Here is a 25377-nt window from a genome sequence, read left to right as displayed (position 1 = left end):
TTTGGAAAGCTCCATTCTTGCTACCGTGAAGCTCCCTGAAATTCTCTGCTGTTGACAGGCCTCAGGCCACTGTAGGCAAGGGTCTGGGAAGAAAATGCGTTTTCTCTGGCTACACACGGAGCTTCATTGGCCGGTGTGGGGCTCACCTTGCCATGCTCTAAAGCTAAAGGGAATCTCAACGTGAGTCCTTGCCTCGAGGTAAGGACCTGAGTAGCCCTGCAGAAAGGGAGGCATGCAGCTCTTTCCATGAGCTCTTAGTGGAGGTTCTGCTTTATTGTAAAGGAAGTACCCTTTTCAGGACCTTTAGGCGCCTCAGGTGAGCATCATTTTGGGTCCAAGAGCACAGACTCCCTCCACACCCCGGTGGGCCTGCCGAGAAGCATTGAGTCCCATATGTCCATCGGAGGCCCTCTGTGTCTGCCGAGTCTCGGGCAACACACTGTACGTTACTTCAGGAGAGCTCTATTTCCAGAGCAGTCGAACAGCATCAGAACCACATTTCTAGGCAGTCCAACATGCCCTGGAAGTTTTCGACATTGCCCTCGTTTGAATGCCCTGAGAAAACACTCTTCTTAGAATTTAACGAGGACCTCTTTCCTGAAGTCACTCTATTCAAGGAGAAATACAGCATCCTAACATGCTGTGTCGCTCACAGTGCAAGCAACGTGAGAACTTGCCTCGAGGGAAGGCCCTGAAATGCTATGCAGAAGGGGAGGCGTGTAGCAGTTTCCATGAGGCCGTAGTCGCTGCTCTGCAGCATTTTAACGCCAGTACGCTTTTCAGGACACCTAGGTGCCTCACCTGGAAAACCTGTTCCCTGCAAGAACACCGAGTACCCTCAGGCTCCCCTGGCCCTTCTAAGCAATATCCAGGCCCCTAGCTTTCCGACTCACGGTGTGTATGCCGAGTGTAGGGCAACACACTGCACTCTTATTGGTACATCTTGATTTAGCCAGCAATCGCACAGATTCACGAGCACGATTCTAGCAAGTTCCAACTTGCCGTGGAAGTCGCACTCCTTCCCTAGTTTGAGCTGCACAGAGAAAAACACTAGCCTTCTCCATCCATCCAGGACCTCCTAGCTGAAGTCACCTTGCCTCCTGGAGAAAGACGGCTGCGTTCTTATTGCAACTAAAGCACAGTTTTTCCTTTAGCACTGCAGGCTTTTGAAGAGACACGGGCCAGGAGGCCTAGCTAGGGCTTTCCTGGGTGAGGCCGTTCACTAGTTGCAGAACACCCTGCCTCGAGAAGTTGATTCAGGGAAGCAACCAGTGTGTACTCTGTGTCTCATTTGACTTGTTAGAAACCACAGAGATGTATGCTGCCTGTGCCCATGGAAATGGGGGCATGATGGTACTAGCGTTGCTTTCCATTTGGAAAGCTCCATTCTTGCTGCCGTGAAGCTCCCTGAAATTCTCTGCTGTTGACAGGCCCCTGGCCACTCTAGCATTGGTGTGGGAAGAAAATGAGTTTTCTCTGGCTACACACGGAGCTTCTTTGGCCGGGGTGGGGCTCACCTTGCCATGCTCTAGAGCTAAAGGGAATCTCAACGTGAGTCCTTGCCTCGAGGTAAGGCCCTGAGTAGCCCTGCAGAAAGGGAGGCATGCAGGTCTTTCCATGCGCTCTAAGTCGCTGTTCAGCTTTACTTTAAAGGAAGTACCCTTTTCCGGACTCGTAGGCCTCTCAGGTGAGCATCATTTTTCTTCCAAGATCCCTGAGTACCTCCACACCCCTGTAAGCCTGCTGAGCAACAACGAGGCCCATTGGGCCCTCGGAGGTCCTCTGTGTCTGCTGAGTCATGGGCAACACACTGCACTCTTTCTTGTGATATCTTGATTCACGGCACTCGCACAGGTTCACGAGCACCGTTCTAGCAGTTTCCAACATGCCGTGGAAGTCGCACTCATTCCCTAGACTGAGCTGCACAGAGAAAAACACTGGGCTTCTCCTTCCATCTAAGACCTCCTACCTGAAGTCATCCTGCCCCCAGGAGAAAGACGGCTTGCGTTCCTATTGCAACTAAAGCACAGTATTTCCTGTAGCCCTGCAGGCTCTTGAAGACGCACGGGCCCAGAGGCCTAGCTAGGGCGTTCCTTGGTGAGGTCGTGCACTAGATGCAGAAAATCCTGCCTCGAGAAGTTGATTCAGGGAAGCAACCAGTGTGTACTCCGTGTCTCTTTTGACTTGTTAGAAACCACAGAGATGTATGCTGCCTGTGCCCATGGAAATGGGGGCATGATGGTACTAGCCTTGCTTTCCATTTGGAAAGCTCTATTCTTGCTGCCGTGAAGCTCCCTGATATTCTCTGCTGTTGACAGGCCCCTGGCCACTCTAGCATTGGTGTGGGAAGAAAATGAGTTTTCTCTGGCTACACACGGAGCTTCTTTGGCCGGGGTGGGGCTCACCTTGCCATGCTGTAGAGCTAAAGGGAATCTCAACGTGAGTCCTTGCCTCGAGGTAAGGCCCTGGGTAGCCCTGCAGAAAGGGAGGCATGCAGGTCTTTCCATGCGCTCTAAGTCACTGTTCAGCTTTACTTTAAAGGAAGTACCCTTTTCCGGACTCGTAGGCCTCTCGGGTGAGCATCATTTTTGTTCCAAGATCCCTGAGTACCTCCACACCCCTGTAAGCCTGCTGAGCAACAACGAGGCCCATCGTCCCTCGGAGGTCCTCTGTGTCTGCTGAGTCATGGGCAACACACTGCACTGTTTCTTGTGATATCTTGATTCACAGCACTCGCACAGGTTCACGAGCACCGTTCTAGCAGGTTCCAACATGCCGTGGAAGTCGCACTCATTCCCTAGTCTGAGCTGCACAGAGAAAAACACTAGGCTTCTCCTTCCATCTAAGACCTCCTACCTGAAGTCACCCTGCCATCAGGAGAAACACTGCGTGCGTTCTTATTGCAACTAAAGCACAGTTTTTCCTGTAGCACTGCAGGCTTTTGAAGAGGCACGGGCCCAGAGGCCTAGCTAGGGCGTTCCTTGGTGAGGTCGTTCACTAGATGCAGAACACCCTGCCTCGAGAAGTTGATTCAGGGAAGCAACCAGTGTGGACTCTGTGTCTCTTTTGACTTGTTAGAAACCACAGAGATGTATGCTGCCTGTGCCAATGGTAATGGGGGCATGATGGTACTAGCCTTCCTTTCCATTTGGAAAGCTCCATTCTTACTGCCGTGAAGCTCCCTGAAATTCTCTGCTGTTGCCAGCCCTGTGGCCACTGTAGGCATGAGTGTGGGAAGAAAATGAATTTTCTCTGCCTACACACGGAGCTTCATTGGCCGGGGTGGGGCTCACCTTGCCATGCTCTGGAGCTAAAGGGAATCTCAACTTGAGTCTTTGCCTCGAGGTAAGGCCCTGAGTAGCCCTGCAGAAAGGGAGGCATGCAGCTCTTTCCATTAGCTCTAAGTCGCTGTTCAGCTTTACTTTAAAGGAAGGACCCTTTTCAGGACTCCTAGGCCTCTCGGGTGAGCATCATTTTTGTTCCAAGATCCCTGAGTACCTCCACACCCCTGTAGGCCTGCTGAGCAACAACGAGGCCCATCGTCCCTCGGAGGTCCTCTGTGTCTGCTGAGTCATGGGCAACACACTGCACTGTTTCTTGTGATATCTTGATTCACAGCACTCGCACAGGTTCAAGAGCAATGTTCTAGCAAGTTCCAACATGCCGTGGAAGTCGCACTCATTCCCTGGTCTGAGCTGCACAGAGAAAAACACTAGGCTTCTCCTTCCATCCAGGACCTCCTACCTGAAGTCACCCTGCCTCAGGAGAAAGACGGCTTGCGTTCCTATTGCAACTAAAGCACAGTTTTTCCTGTAGCACTGCAGGTTTGGAAGAGGCAAGGGGCCAGAGGCCTAGCTAAGGCTTTCCTTGGTGAGGTCGTTCACTAGATGCCGAAAACCCTGCCTCGAGAAGTTGATTCAGGGAAGCAACCAGTGTGTACTCCGTGTCTCTTTTGACTTGTTAGAAACCACAGAGCTGTATGCTGCCTGTGCCCATGGAAATGGGGGCATGATGGGACTAACCTTGCTTTCAGTTTGGAAAGCTCCATTCTTGCTGCCGTGAAGCTCCCTGAAATTCGCTGCTGTTGACAGGCCCCTGGCCACTGTAGGCATTGATTGATCTGGTAAGAAAATGAGTTTTCTCTGGCTAAACACGGAGCTCCTTTGGCCGGGGTGGGGCTCACCTTGCCATGCTCTAGAGCTAAAGGGAATCTCAACGTGAATCCTTGCCTCGAGGTAAGGCCCTGAGTAGCCCTGCAGAAAGGGAGGCATGCAGCTCTTTCCATGAGCTCTTAGTCGCTGTTGTGCTTTACTGTAAAGGAAGTACCCTTTTCAGGACTCCCAGCCCCCTCAGGTAAGCATCATTTTTGTTCCAAGATCTCTTAGTACCTCCACACCCCTGTAGGCCTGCTGAGCAAAAAGTGGCCCATTGGTCCCTCGGAGGTCCTCTGTGTCTGCTGAGTCATGGTCAACACACTGCACTCTCTCTTGTGATATCTTGACTCTCAGCACTCGCAAGTTGAAGAGCAACGTTCTTGCAAGTTCCAACATGCCGTGGAAGTCGCACTCATTCCCTAGTCTGAGCTGCACAGAGAAAAACACTAGGCTTCTCCTTCCAATCAGGACCTCCTACCTGAAGTCACCCTGCCTCCAGGAGAAAGACGGCTTGCGTTCCTGTTGCAACTAAAGCACAGTTTTTCCTGTAGCACTGCAGGCTTTTGAAGAGGCACGGTTCCGGAGGCCTGGCTACGGCGTTCCTTGGTGAGACCGTTCACAAGGTGCAGAACACCCTGCCTCGAGAAGTTGATTCAGGGAAGCAACCAGTGTGTACTCTGTGTCTCTTTTGACTTGTTAGAAACCACAGAGATGTATGCTGCCTGTGCCCATGGAAATGGGGGCATGATGGTACTAGCCTTGCTTTCCATTTGGAAAGCTCCATTCTTGCTACCGTGAAGCTCCCTGAAATTCTCTGCTGTTGACAGGCCTCAGGCCACTGTAGGCAAGGGTCTGGGAAGAAAATGCGTTTTCTCTGGCTACACACAGAGCTTCATTGGCCGGTGTGGGGCTCACCTTGCCATGCTCTAAAGCTAAAGGGAATCTCAACGTGAGTCCTTGCCTCGAGGTGATGACCTGAGTAGCCCTGCAGAAAGGGAGGCATGCAGCTCTTTCCATGAGCTCTTAGTGGAGGTTCTGCTTTATTGTAAAGGAAGTACCCTTTTCAGGACCTTTAGGCGCCTCAGGTGAGCATCATTTTGGGTCCAAGAGCACAGACTCCCTCCACACCCCGGTGGGCCTGCTGAGAAGCATTGAGTCCCATATGTCCATCGGAGGCCCTCTGTGTCTGCCGAGTCTCGGACAACACACTGTACGTTACTTCAGGAGAGCTCTATTTCCAGAGCAGTCGAACAGCATCAGAACCACATTTCTAGGCAGTCCAACATGCCCTGGAAGTTTTCGACATTGCCCTCGTTTGAATGCCCTGAGAAAAGACTCTTCTTAGAATTTAACGAGGACCTCTTTCCTGAAGTCACTCTATTCAAGGAGAAATACAGCATCCTAACATGCTGTGTTGCTCACAGTGCAAGCAACGTGAGAACTTGCCTCGAGGTAAGGCCCTGAAATGCTATGCAGAAGGGGAGGCGTGTAGCAGTTTCCATGAGGCCGTAGTCGCTGCTCTGCAGCATTTTAACGCCAGTACGCTTTTCAGGACACCTAGGTGCCTCACCTGGAAAACCTGTTCCCTGCAAGAACACCGAGTACCCTCAGGCTCCCCTGGCCCTTCTAAGCAATATCCAGGCCCCTAGCTTTCCGACTCACGGTGTGTATGCCGAGTGTAGGGCAACACACTGCACTCTTATTGGTACATCTTGATTTAGCCAGCAATCGCACAGATTCACGAGCACGATTCTAGCAAGTTCCAACTTGCCGTGGAAGTCGCACTCCTTCCCTAGTTTGAGCTGCACAGAGAAAAACACTAGCCTTCTCCATCCATCCAGGACCTCCTAGCTGAAGTCACCTTGCCTCCTGGAGAAAGACGGCTGCGTTCTTATTGCAACTAAAGCACAGTTTTTCCTTTAGCACTGCAGGCTTTTGAAGAGACACGGGCCAGGAGGCCTAGCTAGGGCTTTCCTGGGTGAGGCCGTTCACTAGTTGCAGAACACCCTGCCTCGAGAAGTTGATTCAGGGAAGCAACCAGTGTGTACTCTGTGTCTCATTTGACTTGTTAGAAACCACAGAGATGTATGCTGCCTGTGCCCATGGAAATGGGGGCATGATGGTACTAGCCTTGCTTTCCATTTGGAAAGCTCCATTCTTGCTGCCGTGAAGCTCCCTGAAATTCTCTGTTGTTGACAGGCCCCTGGCCACTCTAGCATTGGTGTGGGAAGAAAATGAGTTTTCTCTGGCTACACACGGAGCTTCTTTGGCCGGGGTGGGGCTCACCTTGCCATGCTCTAGAGCTAAAGGGAATCTCAACGTGAGTCCTTGCCTCGAGGTAAGGCCCTGAATAGCCCTGCAGAAAGGGAGGCATGCAGGTCTTTCCATGCGCTCTAAGTCGCTGTTCAGCTTTACTTTAAAGGAAGTACCCTTTTCCGGACTCGTAGGCCTCTCAGGTGAGCATCATTTTTGTTCCAAGATCCCTGAGTACCTCCACACCCCTGTAAGCCTGCTGAGCAACAACGAGGCCCATTGGGCCCTCGGAGGTCCTCTGTGTCTGCTGAGTCATGGGCAACACACTGCACTCTTTCTTGTGATATCTTGATTCACGGCACTCGCACAGGTTCACGAGCACCGTTCTAGCAGTTTCCAACATGCCGTGGAAGTCGCACTCATTCCCTAGACTGAGCTGCACAGAGAAAAACACTGGGCTTCTCCTTCCATCTAAGACCTCCTACCTGAAGTCATCCTGCCCCCAGGAGAAAGACGGCTTGCGTTCCTATTGCAACTAAAGCACAGTATTTCCTGTAGCCCTGCAGGCTCTTGAAGACGCACGGGCCCAGAGGCCTAGCTAGGGCGTTCCTTGGTGAGGTCGTGCACTAGATGCAGAAAATCCTGCCTCGAGAAGTTGATTCAGGGAAGCAACCAGTGTGTACTCCGTGTCTCTTTTGACTTGTTAGAAACCACAGAGATGTATGCTGCCTGTGCCCATGGAAATGGGGGCATGATGGTACTAGCCTTGCTTTCCATTTGGAAAGCTCTATTCTTGCTGCTGTGAAGCTCCCTGATATTCTCTGCTGTTGACAGGCCCCTGGCCACTCTAGCATTGGTGTGGGAAGAAAATGAGTTTTCTCTGGCTACACACGGAGCTTCTTTGGCCGGGGTGGGGCTCACCTTGCCATGCTGTAGAGCTAAAGGGAATCTCAACGTGAGTCCTTGCCTCGAGGTAAGGCCCTGAGTAGCCCTGCAGAAAGGGAGGCATGCAGGTCTTTCCATGCGCTCTAAGTCACTGTTCAGCTTTACTTTAAAGGAAGTACCCTTTTCCGGACTCGTAGGCCTCTCGGGTGAGCATCATTTTTGTTCCAAGATCCCTGAGTACCTCCACACCCCTGTAAGCCTGCTGAGCAACAACGAGGCCCATCGTCCCTCGGAGGTCCTCTGTGTCTGCTGAGTCATGGGCAACACACTGCACTGTTTCTTGTGATATCTTGATTCACAGCACTCGCACAGGTTCACGAGCACCGTTCTAGCAGGTTCCAACATGCCGTGGAAGTCGCACTCATTCCCTAGTCTGAGCTGCACAGAGAAAAACACTAGGCTTCTCCTTCCATCTAAGACCTCCTACCTGAAGTCACCCTGCCATCAGGAGAAACACTGCGTGCGTTCTTATTGCAACTAAAGCACAGTTTTTCCTGTAGCACTGCAGGCTTTTGAAGAGGCACGGGCCCAGAGGCCTAGCTAGGGCGTTCCTTGGTGAGGTCGTTCACTAGATGCAGAACACCCTGCCTCGAGAAGTTGATTCAGGGAAGCAACCAGTGTGGACTCTGTGTCTCTTTTGACTTGTTAGAAACCACAGAGATGTATGCTGCCTGTGCCAATGGTAATGGGGGCATGATGGTACTAGCCTTCCTTTCCATTTGGAAAGCTCCATTCTTACTGCCGTGAAGCTCCCTGAAATTCTCTGCTGTTGACAGCCCTCTGGCCACTGTAGGCATGAGTGTGGGAAGAAAATGAATTTTCTCTGCCTACACACGGAGCTTCATTGGCCGGGGTGGGGCTCACCTTGCCATGCTCTGGAGCTAAAGGGAATCTCAACTTGAGTCTTTGCCTCGAGGTAAGGCCCTGAGTAGCCCTGCAGAAAGGGAGGCATGCAGCTCTTTCCATTAGCTCTAAGTCGCTGTTCAGCTTTACTTTAAAGGAAGGACCCTTTTCAGGACTCCTAGGCCTCTCGGGTGAGCATCATTTTTGTTCCAAGATCCCTGAGTACCTCCACACCCCTGTAGGCCTGCTGAGCAACAACGAGGCCCATCGTCCCTCGGAGGTCCTCTGTGTCTGCTGAGTCATGGGCAACACACTGCACTGTTTCTTGTGATATCTTGATTCACAGCACTCGCACAGGTTCAAGAGCAATGTTCTAGCAAGTTCCAACATGCCGTGGAAGTCGCACTCATTCCCTGGTCTGAGCTGCACAGAGAAAAACACTAGGCTTCTCCTTCCATCCAGGACCTCCTACCTGAAGTCACCCTGCCTCAGGAGAAAGACGGCTTGCGTTCCTATTGCAACTAAAGCACAGTTTTTCCTGTAGCACTGCAGGTTTGGAAGAGGCAAGGGGCCAGAGGCCTAGCTAAGGCTTTCCTTGGTGAGGTCGTTCACTAGATGCCGAAAACCCTGCCTCGAGAAGTTGATTCAGGGAAGCAACCAGTGTGTACTCCGTGTCTCTTTTGACTTGTTAGAAACCACAGAGCTGTATGCTGCCTGTGCCCATGGAAATGGGGGCATGATGGGACTAACCTTGCTTTCAGTTTGGAAAGCTCCATTCTTGCTGCCGTGAAGCTCCCTGAAATTCGCTGCTGTTGACAGGCCCCTGGCCACTGTAGGCATTGATTGATCTGGTAAGAAAATGAGTTTTCTCTGGCTAAACACGGAGCTCCTTTGGCCGGGGTGGGGCTCACCTTGCCATGCTCTAGAGCTAAAGGGAATCTCAACGTGAATCCTTGCCTCGAGGTAAGGCCCTGAGTAGCCCTGCAGAAAGGGAGGCATGCAGCTCTTTCCATGAGCTCTTAGTCGCTGTTGTGCTTTACTGTAAAGGAAGTACCCTTTTCAGGACTCCCAGCCCCCTCAGGTAAGCATCATTTTTGTTCCAAGATCTCTTAGTACCTCCACACCCCTGTAGGCCTGCTGAGCAAAAAGTGGCCCATTGGTCCCTCGGAGGTCCTCTGTGTCTGCTGAGTCATGGTCAACACACTGCACTCTCTCTTGTGATATCTTGACTCTCAGCACTCGCAAGTTGAAGAGCAACGTTCTTGCAAGTTCCAACATGCCGTGGAAGTCGCACTCATTCCCTAGTCTGAGCTGCACAGAGAAAAACACTAGGCTTCTCCTTCCAATCAGGACCTCCTACCTGAAGTCACCCTGCCTCCAGGAGAAAGACGGCTTGCGTTCCTGTTGCAACTAAAGCACAGTTTTTCCTGTAGCACTGCAGGCTTTTGAAGAGGCACGGTTCCGGAGGCCTGGCTACGGCGTTCCTTGGTGAGACCATTCACAAGGTGCAGAACACCCTGCCTCGAGAAGTTGATTCAGGGAAGCAACCAGTGTGTACTCTGTGTCTCTTTTGACTTGTTAGAAACCACAGAGATGTATGCTGCCTGTGCCCATGGAAATGGGGGCATGATGGTACTAGCCTTGCTTTCCATTTGGAAAGCTCCATTCTTGCTACCGTGAAGCTCCCTGAAATTCTCTGCTGTTGACAGGCCTCAGGCCACTGTAGGCAAGGGTCTGGGAAGAAAATGCGTTTTCTCTGGCTACACACGGAGCTTCATTGGCCGGTGTGGGGCTCACCTTGCCATGCTCTAAAGCTAAAGGGAATCTCAACGTGAGTCCTTGCCTCGAGGTGATGACCTGAGTAGCCCTGCAGAAAGGGAGGCATGCAGCTCTTTCCATGAGCTCTTAGTGGAGGTTCTGCTTTATTGTAAAGGAAGTACCCTTTTCAGGACCTTTAGGCGCCTCAGGTGAGCATCATTTTGGGTCCAAGAGCACAGACTCCCTCCACACCCCGGTGGGCCTGCTGAGAAGCATTGAGTCCCATATGTCCATCGGAGGCCCTCTGTGTCTGCCGAGTCTCGGACAACACACTGTACGTTACTTCAGGAGAGCTCTATTTCCAGAGCAGTCGAACAGCATCAGAACCACATTTCTAGGCAGTCCAACATGCCCTGGAAGTTTTCGACATTGCCCTCGTTTGAATGCCCTGAGAAAACACTCTTCTTAGAATTTAACGAGGACCTCTTTCCTGAAGTCACTCTATTCAAGGAGAAATACAGCATCCTAACATGCTGTGTTGCTCACAGTGCAAGCAACGTGAGAACTTGCCTCGAGGTAAGGCCCTGAAATGCTATGCAGAAGGGGAGGCGTGTAGCAGTTTCCATGAGGCCGTAGTCGCTGCTCTGCAGCATTTTAACGCCAGTACGCTTTTCAGGACACCTAGGTGCCTCACCTGGAAAACCTGTTCCCTGCAAGAACACCGAGTACCCTCAGGCTCCCCTGGCCCTTCTAAGCAATATCCAGGCCCCTAGCTTTCCGACTCACGGTGTGTATGCCGAGTGTAGGGCAACACACTGCACTCTTATTGGTACATCTTGATTTAGCCAGCAATCGCACAGATTCACGAGCACGATTCTAGCAAGTTCCAACTTGCCGTGGAAGTCGCACTCCTTCCCTAGTTTGAGCTGCACAGAGAAAAACACTAGCCTTCTCCATCCATCCAGGACCTCCTAGCTGAAGTCACCTTGCCTCCTGGAGAAAGACGGCTGCGTTCTTATTGCAACTAAAGCACAGTTTTTCCTTTAGCACTGCAGGCTTTTGAAGAGACACGGGCCAGGAGGCCTAGCTAGGGCTTTCCTGGGTGAGGCCGTTCACTAGTTGCAGAACACCCTGCCTCGAGAAGTTGATTCAGGGAAGCAACCAGTGTGTACTCTGTGTCTCATTTGACTTGTTAGAAACCACAGAGATGTATGCTGCCTGTGCCCATGGAAATGGGGGCATGATGGTACTAGCCTTGCTTTCCATTTGGAAAGCTCCATTCTTGCTGCCGTGAAGCTCCCTGAAATTCTCTGCTGTTGACAGGCCCCTGGCCACTCTAGCATTGGTGTGGGAAGAAAATGAGTTTTCTCTGGCTACACACGGAGCTTCTTTGGCCGGGGTGGGGCTCACCTTGCCATGCTCTAGAGCTAAAGGGAATCTCAACGTGAGTCCTTGCCTCGAGGTAAGGCCCTGAATAGCCCTGCAGAAAGGGAGGCATGCAGGTCTTTCCATGCGCTCTAAGTCGCTGTTCAGCTTTACTTTAAAGGAAGTACCCTTTTCCGGACTCGTAGGCCTCTCAGGTGAGCATCATTTTTGTTCCAAGATCCCTGAGTACCTCCACACCCCTGTAAGCCTGCTGAGCAACAACGAGGCCCATTGGGCCCTCGGAGGTCCTCTGTGTCTGCTGAGTCATGGGCAACACACTGCACTCTTTCTTGTGATATCTTGATTCACGGCACTCGCACAGGTTCACGAGCACCGTTCTAGCAGTTTCCAACATGCCGTGGAAGTCGCACTCATTCCCTAGACTGAGCTGCACAGAGAAAAACACTGGGCTTCTCCTTCCATCTAAGACCTCCTACCTGAAGTCATCCTGCCCCCAGGAGAAAGACGGCTTGCGTTCCTATTGCAACTAAAGCACAGTATTTCCTGTAGCCCTGCAGGCTCTTGAAGACGCACGGGCCCAGAGGCCTAGCTAGGGCGTTCCTTGGTGAGGTCGTGCACTAGATGCAGAAAATCCTGCCTCGAGAAGTTGATTCAGGGAAGCAACCAGTGTGTACTCCGTGTCTCTTTTGACTTGTTAGAAACCACAGAGATGTATGCTGCCTGTGCCCATGGAAATGGGGGCATGATGGTACTAGCCTTGCTTTCCATTTGGAAAGCTCTATTCTTGCTGCCGTGAAGCTCCCTGATATTCTCTGCTGTTGACAGGCCCCTGGCCACTCTAGCATTGGTGTGGGAAGAAAATGAGTTTTCTCTGGCTACACACGGAGCTTCTTTGGCCGGGGTGGGGCTCACCTTGCCATGCTGTAGAGCTAAAGGGAATCTCAACGTGAGTCCTTGCCTCGAGGTAAGGCCCTGGGTAGCCCTGCAGAAAGGGAGGCATGCAGGTCTTTCCATGCGCTCTAAGTCACTGTTCAGCTTTACTTTAAAGGAAGTACCCTTTTCCGGACTCGTAGGCCTCTCGGGTGAGCATCATTTTTGTTCCAAGATCCCTGAGTACCTCCACACCCCTGTAAGCCTGCTGAGCAACAACGAGGCCCATCGTCCCTCGGAGGTCCTCTGTGTCTGCTGAGTCATGGGCAACACACTGCACTGTTTCTTGTGATATCTTGATTCACAGCACTCGCACAGGTTCACGAGCACCGTTCTAGCAGGTTCCAACATGCCGTGGAAGTCGCACTCATTCCCTAGTCTGAGCTGCACAGAGAAAAACACTAGGCTTCTCCTTCCATCTAAGACCTCCTACCTGAAGTCACCCTGCCATCAGGAGAAACACTGCGTGCGTTCTTATTGCAACTAAAGCACAGTTTTTCCTGTAGCACTGCAGGCTTTTGAAGAGGCACGGGCCCAGAGGCCTAGCTAGGGCGTTCCTTGGTGAGGTCGTTCACTAGATGCAGAACACCCTGCCTCGAGAAGTTGATTCAGGGAAGCAACCAGTGTGGACTCTGTGTCTCTTTTGACTTGTTAGAAACCACAGAGATGTATGCTGCCTGTGCCAATGGTAATGGGGGCATGATGGTACTAGCCTTCCTTTCCATTTGGAAAGCTCCATTCTTACTGCCGTGAAGCTCCCTGAAATTCTCTGCTGTTGACAGCCCTCTGGCCACTGTAGGCATGAGTGTGGGAAGAAAATGAATTTTCTCTGCCTACACACGGAGCTTCATTGGCCGGGGTGGGGCTCACCTTGCCATGCTCTGGAGCTAAAGGGAATCTCAACTTGAGTCTTTGCCTCGAGGTAAGGCCCTGAGTAGCCCTGCAGAAAGGGAGGCATGCAGCTCTTTCCATTAGCTCTAAGTCGCTGTTCAGCTTTACTTTAAAGGAAGGACCCTTTTCAGGACTCCTAGGCCTCTCGGGTGAGCATCATTTTTGTTCCAAGATCCCTGAGTACCTCCACACCCCTGTAGGCCTGCTGAGCAACAACGAGGCCCATCGTCCCTCGGAGGTCCTCTGTGTCTGCTGAGTCATGGGCAACACACTGCACTCTTTCTTGTGATATCTTGATTCACAGCACTCGCACAGGTTCAAGAGCAATGTTCTAGCAAGTTCCAACATGCCGTGGAAGTCGCACTCATTCCCTGGTCTGAGCTGCACAGAGAAAAGCACTAGGCTTCTCCTTCCATCCAGGACCTCCTACCTGAAGTCACCCTGCCTCAGGAGAAAGACGGCTTGCGTTCCTATTGCAACTAAAGCACAGTTTTTCCTGTAGCACTGCAGGTTTGGAAGAGGCAAGGGCCCAGAGGCCTAGCTAAGGCTTTCCTTGGTGAGGTCGTTCACTAGATGCCGAAAACCCTGCCTCGAGAAGTTGATTCAGGGAAGCAACCAGTGTGTACTCCGTGTCTCTTTTGACTTGTTAGAAACCACAGAGCTGTATGCTGCCTGTGCCCATGGAAATGGGGGCATGATGGGACTAACCTTGCTTTCAGTTTGGAAAGCTCCATTCTTGCTGCCGTGAAGCTCCCTGAAATTCGCTGCTGTTGACAGGCCCCTGGCCACTGTAGGCATTGATTGATCTGGTAAGAAAATGAGTTTTCTCTGGCTAAACACGGAGCTCCTTTGGCCGGGGTGGGGCTCACCTTGCCATGCTCTAGAGCTAAAGGGAATCTCAACGTGAATCCTTGCCTCGAGGTAAGGCCCTGAGTAGCCCTGCAGAAAGGGAGGCATGCAGCTCTTTCCATGAGCTCTTAGTCGCTGTTGTGCTTTACTGTAAAGGAAGTACCCTTTTCAGGACTCCCAGCCCCCTCAGGTAAGCATCATTTTTGTTCCAAGATCTCTTAGTACCTCCACACCCCTGTAGGCCTGCTGAGCAAAAAGTGGCCCATTGGTCCCTCGGAGGTCCTCTGTGTCTGCTGAGTCATGGTCAACACACTGCACTCTCTCTTGTGATATCTTGACTCTCAGCACTCGCAAGTTGAAGAGCAACGTTCTTGCAAGTTCCAACATGCCGTGGAAGTCGCACTCATTCCCTAGTCTGAGCTGCACAGAGAAAAACACTAGGCTTCTCCTTCCAATCAGGACCTCCTACCTGAAGTCACCCTGCCTCCAGGAGAAAGACGGCTTGCGTTCCTGTTGCAACTAAAGCACAGTTTTTCCTGTAGCACTGCAGGCTTTTGAAGAGGCACGGTTCCGGAGGCCTGGCTACGGCGTTCCTTGGTGAGACCGTTCACAAGGTGCAGAACACCCTGCCTCGAGAAGTTGATTCAGGGAAGCAACCAGTGTGTACTCTGTGTCTCTTTTGACTTGTTAGAAACCACAGAGATGTATGCTGCCTGTGCCCATGGAAATGGGGGCATGATGGTACTAGCCTTGCTTTCCATTTGGAAAGCTCCATTCTTGCTACCGTGAAGCTCCCTGAAATTCTCTGCTGTTGACAGGCCTCAGGCCACTGTAGGCAAGGGTCTGGGAAGAAAATGCGTTTTCTCTGGCTACACACGGAGCTTCATTGGCCGGTGTGGGGCTCACCTTGCCATGCTCTAAAGCTAAAGGGAATCTCAACGTGAGTCCTTGCCTCGAGGTAAGGACCTGAGTAGCCCTGCAGAAAGGGAGGCATGCAGCTCTTTCCATGAGCTCTTAGTGGAGGTTCTGCTTTATTGTAAAGGAAGTACCCTTTTCAGGACCTTTAGGCGCCTCAGGTGAGCATCATTTTGGGTCCAAGAGCACAGACTCCCTCCACACCCCGGTGGGCCTGCTGAGAAGCATTGAGTCCCATATGTCCATCGGAGGCCCTCTGTGTCTGCCGAGTCTCGGGCAACACACTGTACGTTACTTCAGGAGAGCTCTATTTCCAGAGCAGTCGAACAGCATCAGAACCACATTTCTAGGCAGTCCAACATGCCCTGGAAGTTTTCGACATTGCCCTCGTTTGAATGCCCTGAGAAAACACTCTTCTTAGAATTTAACGAGGACCTCTTTCCTGAAGTCACTCTGTTCAAGGAGAAATACAGCATCCTAACATGCTGTGTCGCTCACAGTGCAAGCAACGTGAGAACTTGCCTCGAGGTAAGGCCCTGAAATGCTATGCAGAAGGGGAGGCGTGTAGCAGTTTCCATGAGGCCGTAGTCGCTGCTCTGCAGCATTTTAACGCCAGTACGCTTTTCAGGACACCTAGGTGCCTCACCTGGAAAACCTGTTCCCTGCAAGAACACCGAGTACCCTCAGGCTCCCCTGGCCCTTCTAAGCAATATCCAGGCCCCTAGCTTTCCGACTCACGGTGTGTATGCCGAGTGTAGGGCAACACACTGCACTCTTATTGGTACATCTTGATTTAGCCAGCAATCGCACAGATTCACGAGCACGATTCTAGCAAGTTCCAACTTGCCGTGGAAGTCGCACTCCTTCCCTAGTTTGAGCTGCACAGAGAAAAACACTAGCCTTCTCCATCCATCCAGGACCTCCTAGCTGAAGTCACCTTGCCTCCTGGAGAAAGACGGCTGCGTTCTTATTGCAACTAAAGCACAGTTTTTCCTTTAGCACTGCAGGCTTTTGAAGAGACACGGGCCAGGAGGCCTAGCTAGGGCTTTCCTGGGTGAGGCCGTTCACTAGTTGCAGAACACCCTGCCTCGAGAAGTTGATTCAGGGAAGCAACCAGTGTGTACTCTGTGTCTCATTTGACTTGTTAGAAACCACAGAGATGTATGCTGCCTGTGCCCATGGAAATGGGGGCATGATGGTACTAGCCTTGCTTTCCATTTGGAAAGCTCCATTCTTGCTGCCGTGAAGCTCCCTGAAATTCTCTGCTGTTGACAGGCCCCTGGCCACTCTAGCATTGGTGTGGGAAGAAAATGAGTTTTCTCTGGCTACACACGGAGCTTCTTTGGCCGGGGTGGGGCTCACCTTGCCATGCTCTAGAGCTAAAGGGAATCTCAACGTGAATCCTTGCCTCGAGGTAAGGCCCTGAGTAGCCCTGCAGAAAGGGAGGCATGCAGCTCTTTCCATGAGCTCTTAGTCGCTGTTGTGCTTTACTGTAAAGGAAGTACCCTTTTCAGGACTCCCAGCCCCCTCAGGTAAGCATCATTTTTGTTCCAAGATCTCTTAGTACCTCCACACCCCTGTAGGCCTGCTGAGCAAAAAGTGGCCCATTGGTCCCTCGGAGGTCCTCTGTGTCTGCTGAGTCATGGTCAACACACTGCACTCTCTCTTGTGATATCTTGACTCTCAGCACTCGCAAGTTGAAGAGCAACGTTCTTGCAAGTTCCAACATGCCGTGGAAGTCGCACTCATTCCCTAGTCTGAGCTGCACAGAGAAAAACACTAGGCTTCTCCTTCCAATCAGGACCTCCTACCTGAAGTCACCCTGCCTCCAGGAGAAAGACGGCTTGCGTTCCTGTTGCAACTAAAGCACAGTTTTTCCTGTAGCACTGCAGGCTTTTGAAGAGGCACGGTTCCGGAGGCCTGGCTACGGCGTTCCTTGGTGAGACCATTCACAAGGTGCAGAACACCCTGCCTCGAGAAGTTGATTCAGGGAAGCAACCAGTGTGTACTCTGTGTCTCTTTTGACTTGTTAGAAACCACAGAGATGTATGCTGCCTGTGCCCATGGAAATGGGGGCATGATGGTACTAGCCTTGCTTTCCATTTGGAAAGCTCCATTCTTGCTACCGTGAAGCTCCCTGAAATTCTCTGCTGTTGACAGGCCTCAGGCCACTGTAGGCAAGGGTCTGGGAAGAAAATGCGTTTTCTCTGGCTACACACGGAGCTTCATTGGCCGGTGTGGGGCTCACCTTGCCATGCTCTAAAGCTAAAGGGAATCTCAACGTGAGTCCTTGCCTCGAGGTGAGGACCTGAGTAGCCCTGCAGAAAGGGAGGCATGCAGCTCTTTCCATGAGCTCTTAGTGGAGGTTCTGCTTTATTGTAAAGGAAGTACCCTTTTCAGGACCTTTAGGCGCCTCAGGTGAGCATCATTTTGGGTCCAAGAGCACAGACTCCCTCCACACCCCGGTGGGCCTGCTGAGAAGCATTGAGTCCCATATGTCCATCGGAGGCCCTCTGTGTCTGCCGAGTCTCGGACAACACACTGTACGTTACTTCAGGAGAGCTCTATTTCCAGAGCAGTCGAACAGCATCAGAACCACATTTCTAGGCAGTCCAACATGCCCTGGAAGTTTTCGACATTGCCCTCGTTTGAATGCCCTGAGAAAACACTCTTCTTAGAATTTAACGAGGACCTCTTTCCTGAAGTCACTCTATTCAAGGAGAAATACAGCATCCTAACATGCTGTGTTGCTCACAGTGCAAGCAACGTGAGAACTTGCCTCGAGGTAAGGCCCTGAAATGCTATGCAGAAGGGGAGGCGTGTAGCAGTTTCCATGAGGCCGTAGTCGATGCTCTGCAGCATTTTAACGCCAGTACGCTTTTCAGGACACCTAGGTGCCTCACCTGGAAAACCTGTTCCCTGCAAGAACACCGAGTACCCTCAGGCTCCCCTGGCCCTTCTAAGCAATATCCAGGCCCCTAGCTTTCCGACTCACGGTGTGTATGCCGAGTGTAGGGCAACACACTGCACTCTTATTGGTACATCTTGATTTAGCCAGCAATCGCACAGATTCACGAGCACGATTCTAGCAAGTTCCAACTTGCCGTGGAAGTCGCACTCCTTCCCTAGTTTGAGCTGCACAGAGAAAAACACTAGCCTTCTCCATCCATCCAGGACCTCCTAGCTGAAGTCACCTTGCCTCCTGGAGAAAGACGGCTGCGTTCTTATTGCAACTAAAGCACAGTTTTTCCTTTAGCACTGCAGGCTTTTGAAGAGACACGGGCCAGGAGGCCTAGCTAGGGCTTTCCTGGGTGAGGCCGTTCACTAGTTGCAGAACACCCTGCCTCGAGAAGTTGATTCAGGGAAGCAACCAGTGTGTACTCTGTGTCTCATTTGACTTGTTAGAAACCACAGAGATGTATGCTGCCTGTGCCCATGGAAATGGGGGCATGATGGTACTAGCCTTGCTTTCCATTTGGAAAGCTCCATTCTTGCTGCCGTGAAGCTCCCTGAAATTCTCTGCTGTTGACAGGCCCCTGGCCACTCTAGCATTGGTGTGGGAAGAAAATGAGTTTTCTCTGGCTACACACGGAGCTTCTTTGGCCGGGGTGGGGCTCACCTTGCCATGCTCTAGAGCTAAAGGGAATCTCAACGTGAGTCCTTGCCTCGAGGTAAGGCCCTGAATAGCCCTGCAGAAAGGGAGGCATGCAGGTCTTTCCATGCGCTCTAAGTCGCTGTTCAGCTTTACTTTAAAGGAAGTACCCTTTTCCGGACTCGTAGGCCTCTCAGGTGAGCATCATTTTTGTTCCAAGATCCCTGAGTACCTCCACACCCCTGTAAGCCTGCTGAGCAACAACGAGGCCCATTGGGCCCTCGGAGGTCCTCTGTGTCTGCTGAGTCATGGGCAACACACTGCACTCTTTCTTGTGATATCTTGATTCACGGCACTCGCACAGGTTCACGAGCACCGTTCTAGCAGTTTCCAACATGCCGTGGAAGTCGCACTCATTCCCTAGACTGAGCTGCACAGAGAAAAACACTGGGCTTCTCCTTCCATCTAAGACCTCCTACCTGAAGTCATCCTGCCCCCAGGAGAAAGACGGCTTGCGTTCCTATTGCAACTAAAGCACAGTATTTCCTGTAGCCCTGCAGGCTCTTGAAGACGCACGGGCCCAGAGGCCTAGCTAGGGCGTTCCTTGGTGAGGTCGTGCACTAGATGCAGAAAATCCTGCCTCGAGAAGTTGATTCAGGGAAGCAACCAGTGTGTACTCCGTGTCTCTTTTGACTTGTTAGAAACCACAGAGATGTATGCTGCCTGTGCCCATGGAAATGGGGGCATGATGGTACTAGCCTTGCTTTCCATTTGGAAAGCTCTATTCTTGCTGCCGTGAAGCTCCCTGATATTCTCTGCTGTTGACAGGCCCCTGGCCACTCTAGCATTGGTGTGGGAAGAAAATGAGTTTTCTCTGGCTACACACGGAGCTTCTTTGGCCGGGGTGGGGCTCACCTTGCCATGCTGTAGAGCTAAAGGGAATCTCAACGTGAGTCCTTGCCTCGAGGTAAGGCCCTGGGTAGCCCTGCAGAAAGGGAGGCATGCAGGTCTTTCCATGCGCTCTAAGTCACTGTTCAGCTTTACTTTAAAGGAAGTACCCTTTTCCGGACTCGTAGGCCTCTCGGGTGAGCATCATTTTTGTTCCAAGATCCCTGAGTACCTCCACACCCCTGTAAGCCTGCTGAGCAACAACGAGGCCCATCGTCCCTCGGAGGTCCTCTGTGTCTGCTGAGTCATGGGCAACACACTGCACTGTTTCTTGTGATATCTTGATTCACAGCACTCGCACAGGTTCACGAGCACCGTTCTAGCAGGTTCCAACATGCCGTGGAAGTCGCACTCATTCCCTAGTCTGAGCTGCACAGAGAAAAACACTAGGCTTCTCCTTCCATCTAAGACCTCCTACCTGAAGTCACCCTGCCATCAGGAGAAACACTGCGTGCGTTCTTATTGCAACTAAAGCACAGTTTTTCCTGTAGCACTGCAGGCTTTTGAAGAGGCACGGGCCCAGAGGCCTAGCTAGGGCGTTCCTTGGTGAGGTCGTTCACTAGATGCAGAACACCCTGCCTCGAGAAGTTGATTCAGGGAAGCAACCAGTGTGGACTCTGTGTCTCTTTTGACTTGTTAGAAACCACAGAGATGTATGCTGCCTGTGCCAATGGTAATGGGGGCATGATGGTACTAGCCTTCCTTTCCATTTGGAAAGCTCCATTCTTACTGCCGTGAAGCTCCCTGAAATTCTCTGCTGTTGACAGCCCTCTGGCCACTGTAGGCATGAGTGTGGGAAGAAAATGAATTTTCTCTGCCTACACACGGAGCTTCATTGGCCGGGGTGGGGCTCACCTTGCCATGCTCTGGAGCTAAAGGGAATCTCAACTTGAGTCTTTGCCTCGAGGTAAGGCCCTGAGTAGCCCTGCAGAAAGGGAGGCATGCAGCTCTTTCCATTAGCTCTAAGTCGCTGTTCAGCTTTACTTTAAAGGAAGGACCCTTTTCAGGACTCCTAGGCCTCTCGGGTGAGCATCATTTTTGTTCCAAGATCCCTGAGTACCTCCACACCCCTGTAGGCCTGCTGAGCAACAACGAGGCCCATCGTCCCTCGGAGGTCCTCTGTGTCTGCTGAGTCATGGGCAACACACTGCACTCTTTCTTGTGATATCTTGATTCACAGCACTCGCACAGGTTCAAGAGCAATGTTCTAGCAAGTTCCAACATGCCGTGGAAGTCGCACTCATTCCCTGGTCTGAGCTGCACAGAGAAAAGCACTAGGCTTCTCCTTCCATCCAGGACCTCCTACCTGAAGTCACCCTGCCTCAGGAGAAAGACGGCTTGCGTTCCTATTGCAACTAAAGCACAGTTTTTCCTGTAGCACTGCAGGTTTGGAAGAGGCAAGGGCCCAGAGGCCTAGCTAAGGCTTTCCTTGGTGAGGTCGTTCACTAGATGCCGAAAACCCTGCCTCGAGAAGTTGATTCAGGGAAGCAACCAGTGTGTACTCCGTGTCTCTTTTGACTTGTTAGAAACCACAGAGCTGTATGCTGCCTGTGCCCATGGAAATGGGGGCATGATGGGACTAACCTTGCTTTCAGTTTGGAAAGCTCCATTCTTGCTGCCGTGAAGCTCCCTGAAATTCGCTGCTGTTGACAGGCCCCTGGCCACTGTAGGCATTGATTGATCTGGTAAGAAAATGAGTTTTCTCTGGCTAAACACGGAGCTCCTTTGGCCGGGGTGGGGCTCACCTTGCCATGCTCTAGAGCTAAAGGGAATCTCAACGTGAATCCTTGCCTCGAGGTAAGGCCCTGAGTAGCCCTGCAGAAAGGGAGGCATGCAGCTCTTTCCACGAGCTCTTAGTCGCTGTTGTGCTTTACTGTAAAGGAAGTACCCTTTTCAGGACTCCCAGCCCCCTCAGGTAAGCATCATTTTTGTTCCAAGATCTCTTAGTACCTCCACACCCCTGTAGGCCTGCTGAGCAAAAAGTGGCCCATTGGTCCCTCGGAGGTCCTCTGTGTCTGCTGAGTCATGGTCAACACACTGCACTCTCTCTTGTGATATCTTGACTCTCAGCACTCGCAAGTTGAAGAGCAACGTTCTTGCAAGTTCCAACATGCCGTGGAAGTCGCACTCATTCCCTAGTCTGAGCTGCACAGAGAAAAACACTAGGCTTCTCCTTCCAATCAGGACCTCCTACCTGAAGTCACCCTGCCTCCAGGAGAAAGACGGCTTGCGTTCCTGTTGCAACTAAAGCACAGTTTTTCCTGTAGCACTGCAGGCTTTTGAAGAGGCACGGTTCCGGAGGCCTGGCTACGGCGTTCCTTGGTGAGACCGTTCACAAGGTGCAGAACACCCTGCCTCGAGAAGTTGATTCAGGGAAGCAACCAGTGTGGACTCTGTGTCTCTTTTGACTTGTTAGAAACCACAGAGATGTATGCTGCCTGTGCCCATGGAAATGGGGGCATGATGGTACTAGCCTTGCTTTCCATTTGGAAAGCTCCATTCTTGCTACCGTGAAGCTCCCTGAAATTCTCTGCTGTTGACAGGCCTCAGGCCACTGTAGGCAAGGGTCTGGGAAGAAAATGCGTTTTCTCTGGCTACACACGGAGCTTCATTGGCCGGTGTGGGGCTCACCTTGCCATGCTCTAAAGCTAAAGGGAATCTCAACGTGAGTCCTTGCCTCGAGGTGAGGACCTGAGTAGCCCTGCAGAAAGGGAGGCATGCAGCTCTTTCCATGAGCTCTTAGTGGAGGTTCTGCTTTATTGTAAAGGAAGTACCCTTTTCAGGACCTTTAGGCGCCTCAGGTGAGCATCATTTTGGGTCCAAGAGCACAGACTCCCTCCACACCCCGGTGGGCCTGCTGAGAAGCATTGAGTCCCATATGTCCATCGGAGGCCCTCTGTGTCTGCCGAGTCTCGGGCAACACACTGTACGTTACTTCAGGAGAGCTCTATTTCCAGAGCAGTCGAACAGCATCAGAACCACATTTCTAGGCAGTCCAACATGCCCTGGAAGTTTTCGACATTGCCCTCGTTTGAATGCCCTGAGAAAAGACTCTTCTTAGAATTTAACGAGGACCTCTTTCCTGAAGTCACTCTATTCAAGGAGAAATACAGCATCCTAACATGCTGTGTTGCTCACAGTGCAAGCAACGTGAGAACTTGCCTCGAGGTAAGGCCCTGAAATGCTATGCAGAAGGGGAGGCGTGTAGCAGTTTCCATGAGGCCGTAGTCGCTGCTCTGCAGCATTTTAACGCCAGTACGCTTTTCAGGACACCTAGGTGCCTCACCTGGAAAACCTGTTCCCTGCAAGAACACCGAGTACCCTCAGGCTCCCCTGGCCCTTCTAAGCAATATCCAGGCCCCTAGCTTTCCGACTCACGGTGTGTATGCCGAGTGTAGGGCAACACACTGCACTCTTATTGGTACATCTTGATTTAGCCAGCAATCGCACAGATTCACGAGCACGATTCTAGCAAGTTCCAACTTGCCGTGGAAGTCGCACTCCTTCCCTAGTTTGAGCTGCACAGAGAAAAACACTAGCCTTCTCCATCCATCCAGGACCTCCTAGCTGAAGTCACCTTGCCTCCTGGAGAAAGACGGCTGCGTTCTTATTGCAACTAAAGCACAGTTTTTCCTTTAGCACTGCAGGCTTTTGAAGAGACACGGGCCAGGAGGCCTAGCTAGGGCTTTCCTGGGTGAGGCCGTTCACTAGTTGCAGAACACCCTGCCTCGAGAAGTTGATTCAGGGAAGCAACCAGTGTGTACTCTGTGTCTCATTTGACTTGTTAGAAACCACAGAGATGTATGCTGCCTGTGCCCATGGAAATGGGGGCATGATGGTACTAGCCTTGCTTTCCATTTGGAAAGCTCCATTCTTGCTGCCGTGAAGCTCCCTGAAATTCTCTGCTGTTGACAGGCCCCTGGCCACTCTAGCATTGGTGTGGGAAGAAAATGAGTTTTCTCTGGCTACACACGGAGCTTCTTTGGCCGGGGTGGGGCTCACCTTGCCATGCTCTAGAGCTAAAGGGAATCTCAACGTGAGTCCTTGCCTCGAGGTAAGGCCCTGAGTAGCCCTGCAGAAAGGGAGGCATGCAGGTCTTTCCATGCGCTCTAAGTCGCTGTTCAGCTTTACTTTAAAGGAAGTACCCTTTTCCGGACTCGTAGGCCTCTCAGGTGAGCATCATTTTTCTTCCAAGATCCCTGAGTACCTCCACACCCCTGTAAGCCTGCTGAGCAACAACGAGGCCCATTGGGCCCTCGGAGGTCCTCTGTGTCTGCTGAGTCATGGGCAACACACTGCACTCTTTCTTGTGATATCTTGATTCACGGCACTCGCACAGGTTCACGAGCACCGTTCTAGCAGTTTCCAACATGCCGTGGAAGTCGCACTCATTCCCTAGACTGAGCTGCACAGAGAAAAACACTGGGCTTCTCCTTCCATCTAAGACCTCCTACCTGAAGTCATCCTGCCCCCAGGAGAAAGACGGCTTGCGTTCCTATTGCAACTAAAGCACAGTATTTCCTGTAGCCCTGCAGGCTCTTGAAGACGCACGGGCCCAGAGGCCTAGCTAGGGCGTTCCTTGGTGAGGTCGTGCACTAGATGCAGAAAATCCTGCCTCGAGAAGTTGATTCAGGGAAGCAACCAGTGTGTACTCCGTGTCTCTTTTGACTTGTTAGAAACCACAGAGATGTATGCTGCCTGTGCCCATGGAAATGGGGGCATGATGGTACTAGCCTTGCTTTCCATTTGGAAAGCTCTATTCTTGCTGCCGTGAAGCTCCCTGATATTCTCTGCTGTTGACAGGCCCCTGGCCACTCTAGCATTGGTGTGGGAAGAAAATGAGTTTTCTCTGGCTACACACGGAGCTTCTTTGGCCGGGCTGGGGCTCACCTTGCCATGCTGTAGAGCTAAAGGGAATCTCAACGTGAGTCCTTGCCTCGAGGTAAGGCCCTGGGTAGCCCTGCAGAAAGGGAGGCATGCAGGTCTTTCCATGCGCTCTAAGTCACTGTTCAGCTTTACTTTAAAGGAAGTACCCTTTTCCGGACTCGTAGGCCTCTCGGGTGAGCATCATTTTTGTTCCAAGATCCCTGAGTACCTCCACACCCCTGTAAGCCTGCTGAGCAACAACGAGGCCCATCGTCCCTCGGAGGTCCTCTGTGTCTGCTGAGTCATGGGCAACACACTGCACTGTTTCTTGTGATATCTTGATTCACAGCACTCGCACAGGTTCACGAGCACCGTTCTAGCAGGTTCCAACATGCCGTGGAAGTCGCACTCATTCCCTAGTCTGAGCTGCACAGAGAAAAACACTAGGCTTCTCCTTCCATCTAAGACCTCCTACCTGAAGTCACCCTGCCATCAGGAGAAACACTGCGTGCGTTCTTATTGCAACTAAAGCACAGTTTTTCCTGTAGCACTGCAGGCTTTTGAAGAGGCACGGGCCCAGAGGCCTAGCTAGGGCGTTCCTTGGTGAGGTCGTTCACTAGATGCAGAACACCCTGCCTCGAGAAGTTGATTCAGGGAAGCAACCAGTGTGGACTCTGTGTCTCTTTTGACTTGTTAGAAACCACAGAGATGTATGCTGCCTGTGCCAATGGTAATGGGGGCATGATGGTACTAGCCTTCCTTTCCATTTGGAAAGCTCCATTCTTACTGCCGTGAAGCTCCCTGAAATTCTCTGCTGTTGACAGCCCTCTGGCCACTGTAGGCATGAGTGTGGGAAGAAAATGAATTTTCTCTGCCTACACACGGAGCTTCATTGGCCGGGGTGGGGCTCACCTTGCCATGCTCTGGAGCTAAAGGGAATCTCAACTTGAGTCTTTGCCTCGAGGTAAGGCCCTGAGTAGCCCTGCAGAAAGGGAGGCATGCAGCTCTTTCCATTAGCTCTAAGTCGCTGTTCAGCTTTACTTTAAA

This window comes from Balaenoptera borealis, assembly GCF_965194805.1.
Source record: "Balaenoptera borealis genome assembly, chromosome: 9".
NCBI lineage: Eukaryota > Metazoa > Chordata > Mammalia > Artiodactyla > Balaenopteridae > Balaenoptera > Balaenoptera borealis.
Note: the sequence above shows the minus strand (reverse complement) of the source record.